Genomic DNA, 5,080 nt, shown 5'->3' with positions numbered 1-5,080 from the left:
ACTATTCATTCACAATTTGAATTTGACATTTAACCTCAATAGTTCTTGTTAGTAAACTTATTTTCACTTGCATTCAATTAAATTCATCAAAAAAATATGGACAAAATCTAAATTAAAAACCCCAAAAAATAAGAAGAAAAGACTTTTGCCTCAAGGAATCTCTTGCCATAGGTCAAAGAAGATTGATTAGCCGAACAAGCATTGTTATTTGGTTCCTTTGTCCCTACATAATATTCTATTGCAACTTGTTTTTGTGTATACCCATTCGATAAAGGATTATTAGGTAGCACCGTATTATTTTATAATCCTTCCATTTTAGTAGTCACTATTGGTTTCTTACTTTTGTTGTTTATTATCCTTTGATTTCTATTACTATCTATTGTTTCTTTTTTATTTTGATTTTCATATTATTTTGTTGTAGTTACAATTATATTACTATATATATGTTAATAACTATCAGTTTGGTTAGATTATACATAAAACTTGACATTTTTTATTTATTGCACTAAAAATTAGACAAAACTTCTAAGTTGATCAGTTTTCCTTGCAAGATTTTGTAATTGATATATTCCAAGTGTTCATGTCACAAACAGTTTGACTACAGCAAGTACGAACAAATAAAATTATTGAGTTTGAAAAGCTCTCTGCGAGGTAGATTTTTCTCAAAAATATTTATTCCTATTTCATACAATTTTGTGCCTTACCAGATAGGTCATAAACCTTTGGAAAAGTCACAATCTTTCAAAAAGGTCACAACCTTTTATGAAAATCTCAACTTTTCATAAAACTCGCTACTTTTCATAGTAGTCCCAACTTTTCATAAAAGTCGCAACTCTTCGTAAATGTCGCAACTTTTCATTAAAGTCGCAACTCATCATAAAAGTCGCAACTCTTCGTTTTCCATCTCATCTTTTAAAACCCAACATTTGATTCTCTAATTTCACTTATACTTCAGTCACATTCAGAAAATTTGGTTTATTCATGTTTATTTTTGCCATCTAAATTTGTTTGTGAACACTGGGATTTATGTGAAAATTTTATATTTTTCATTATTCATGTTTAACTATTTTTTGAAGATTATCCAATTCTTTTGGTTTTAGGTTTTCTGAAAGATGTCATCTGAAGAGGAAACAGATATTAGTGAGTCAGAGAAGGAAGAATATGCTGATAAATGGTACGAGAAGTTAAATGAGGGTTATGTGAGGGAAAAGATTTCTGGTGAAGTTAACCAATGTCCATTCTGTCCTGGAGAAAAGAAGCAGGCATATAGCTTCAATGATCTTGTCCAACATTCTTCAGGAGTGAGTAACGGTGGGTCACAACGCAGGAAATTGAACGATAAGGCCAAGCATTTAGGCCTAACAAAGTACTTGAAGAAAAAAGATTCTCTTCTGGTGTCTGACGAAATGGAAACTGACTTGCAGCCAACACATGATTATGGAAATGATGTTGATGAGAAATATTCATTTCCTTGGATGGGTATTGTAGCAAATCTTCCTTTTCAGTCGAATGGTAGACGTTATGTGGGAAAGAGTGGCTCATGGCTGAGGAATTATATGACAAAGAAAGGGTTTAATCCATTGAGGGTACATCCACTGTGGAACTATAGGAGTCATTCATGGAAAGCGGATGATTACAATTCATCAGATATAATTTTGAAATGATTGGAAGGGATTTGCTAATGCAATTATGTTTCAGAATAGGTATGAATCACAACATCATGGGAAGAAGGACTATTTAGTTTCACAATATAAGGGAGATAAATTATATGGTTGGGTTGCAAAGGCTGATGATTACAATTCATCAGATATAATCGGTGACTATCTGCGAATAAATGGAGATCTAAAACCCATCTCTGAGGTTGAGGCAGAAGAGAAGCGCCAAGCTGATTTGCTTGTCTCTAGTCTGGCTAATACAACAGAGGCAAAACGTCAGAGCCTCAAGGAGATAGAAAGCAAATGCAATGTAACTTCCATGTGCCTAAGCAACGTGATGAATCAAAGAGATGCCATGGTAAAAAATATAATGAAGGTACATATTCTCTCCTACAGAACATATTAGCTAGTTTAACATCACGGTTTGAATTTGTAAGTATCCTCTTATAAAAATTATAACAAACACTTTCTATTTCTTACAGACTTCCAAAGATGGAGAACAATGTGGGTGCTCAACTAGAAAATCAGTTAAAGAATCAAGAGACAAGTAAATTTTATATTGAAGCACGACGCAAAGAACTTGAGTTGCGTGAAAAGGAGTTAATGGAAAGGGAGGCCTTCAACGATAATCAGAGACACGACCTTCATTTGTTTCAATTAAACTTATTTGACTTACAGAAATACTCTCATATTTTGTAGAACTAAGATATTGGATAGGCATAATGACCTGAATAAGTAACTTCATCTGGATTTTACTGTCAATTCAAACAAGCTTCATTTATTCATCACTTTCATTTTTCCATGTTTAAGTTACATGCATCTGAAATCTTATTCCTTGTAGATATACTAATAAAAAATGAAGCTAAAAGAATTTAGTACTTAGCCACTTTTAACTTTGTTATCAGTTAAGCTTTGTTTTTACTGTCTGTCATTGCATAGTCTACGAATATACAGATATTGTCTTGGCCTACTCTTCATTTTGGGAATTGGTTGACTGTAAAATTTCTCTTTTATGTGTTTAAGAATGAGAGAGCAGCAGCGGAGCAAAAGAGGTATGATGAAAGTGTCTTGACTTTGGCAGAAGAACAGAAGGCTGTGAGCTCATTCTGTGTGTTTACTCAATTTATGTAGTTATGTATTTAGTCTCTGACCTCTTGAGAATTTTACATGCAGAAGGCGAAAGAAAATCTCCGTCAGAAGAACATGGAGTTTCAAAGGAAACTCGACTTAAAGCAAGCGCTAGAGTTGGAGATTGAATGTCTCACAGGGGCCAAGAATGTAACTGAACAAATGGGAGATGACCAAGAGGTGAAGAAAAAACTAGACGAGATCAAAGAGAGCCTAAATGAGAAAGAAAAAGAACTAGAAGGTTTTGAAGCTTTAAATCAAGTTCTAGTTGTTAAACAGCAGCGGGCGAATGATGAGTTAACAGATGCCAGGAAGGAGCTGATCGATGTAAGTACAACTCTTTCAAGTTCTGCAATGCCCCTTATCTATTTTGTGAATAAGACTCAAGTTTCCATTTTTCCTCCAATGGAGTGAGAACATCAGAATGATTAGGAGCAGACTATAGCACGTTCAATTCGTTACATCTTCAGATTTCGTTCTGAACCTTTTGCAAATTTCATGCACCATCAACTAAGCTTCTATTATAGTCTACATTGTTGAACATTCAAGTATTCTTACAAGGTTAAAATTTTGACAAATGAAACATGTTTCATGGCATTTAGTTGATAAAGAAGCACTCTTTTCGAGCTTCCATTGGTGTCAAGAGAATGGGAGAACTTGATAGTACAAGATTTGGTGAGATAACCAAGAGCAAATTCCATGGACCAGATGCAGATTTAAAAGCTACTCACTTGTGCTCAATCTGGGAGCATCACCTTGTGGATCCCAATTGGCATCCTTTGAAAGATGAAACAAGAGAAAATGGTTCCAAGGTAATAATCCACTATAATAGACTTATACTTGTTGCTTTCCATATTTTTATCCCCTTGAATCAAAATACTTAGAACTTAATTACTGCTTGTGTCTCGGTAGGAAATCATTATTGATGATAAAGACGAAAGGCTGAACAGGTTGAAGCATGAGTTTGGAGAAGCCGCTTATGATTTGGTAACAGCATAACAACAGAGTTTGATGGAACTGAATGGATGTCCCAGTGGTAGATGCATAACAACAGAGTTGTGGAACTATAAGGTAGGAAGGAAAGCTACCCTCAATGAAGGAATTGTTGAATCCATCCCATTTTTTAGTCAACTTTATCTTTTCAATTGGTACAAGCAATTGTTAAAAAGGAATGGTAATTAGAGTTGAAAATAAAAGATTTGGTGGTTGGCAAATTGGTAAGATTTGCAACCATTCTTGACTTTGCTATATTTACATATGTCATTAGTGACATAGGCATGGTTTTATCCTTCTATAAATAGAGTATTCTTGCTCATTTGTAGAACACACCAAGTTAGAGAAAAAACCATTTTGAGAGCAAAGTGAGTTATTCCATAGACTATACAAGAAAATAGTCTATGAAGAAAAATAGAGTGTGAGCGATATTTTAGTAAGACGGAAACCAAAAGAGTGTTGTTTCTTTTGAGTGTGTAGTAGTCACTTTGAAGTATTGTATTCGTGACTACACAATGTAAAATTCTTTACTATAGTAATATCAATTGCTCCTTTTGGTTCGTGGTTTTTTCCCTTATTCAAAAGGGTTTCCACGTAAAATTCTTGGTGTCATTATTTTCCCATTTTATTTCAATTACTTTTACCATATATATTTTTGTGCTCGTCCGCGTTTTCCCAACAGGAATAACATTTGCTCAATAAAGGGAAGAAGCAGCATTAACTTTCATGGATATAGTTTACGTACCATTTTTCAAATGGTCTGTTATACCTTTTCTCTATTGTGATATCTGTTTTAGACAAAAGAAATTGAACCATTTGAAGTAGGTTCCTTCAAAAGAAAGAAATCCAAGAATCCAAGATTGTATATGGAATAGCAAAAGCAAATGTGCACTTGAGTAGTAGTATCATCAAAGTTATCTCAAACTTTCAAAGACTGAATAGCATCTAGAATCTGTTTTTCCACTTTGAATTGACATCTTATGTCATTACATTAGTATCTGTTTAGTCCTAATTATCTTGATGATGCACCAAAGTGATGAATGTTATATGCATTGGTTTAGTTTAAACACCAGGTGCGACCAAGTTTTTTTCCATTTTGAATGACATTATCTTATCACTTCAGTATCTGTTTTGGTCCTTCAAATCTCAATGATACATCGAGGTGATGAGTGTTGTTTCCGTTCGTTTAGTGTAAACATCAGGTGCATATATGTTTTTTCCATCGACATGTGCGTGTCAGGCAAAGTTCAACCATTAAAGCAAGACTAGAAATGATATCCAAAGTTCTGCACTTGAGTAAATAT

The 5,080-nt window shown here is 33.9% G+C and overlaps 1 pseudogene; it reads left to right on the top strand.

The window, feature by feature from the left end:
- Positions 1-970: 970 nt before the first annotated feature.
- LOC107020587 lies at positions 971-4,601 on the top strand (annotated as a pseudogene).
- Positions 4,602-5,080: the final 479 nt, after the last annotated feature.

Source organism: Solanum pennellii, chromosome 1 (assembly GCF_001406875.1).
Source record: "Solanum pennellii chromosome 1, SPENNV200".
NCBI lineage: Eukaryota > Viridiplantae > Streptophyta > Magnoliopsida > Solanales > Solanaceae > Solanum > Solanum pennellii.
This window is presented reverse-complemented; position numbering and strand designations above follow the sequence as displayed.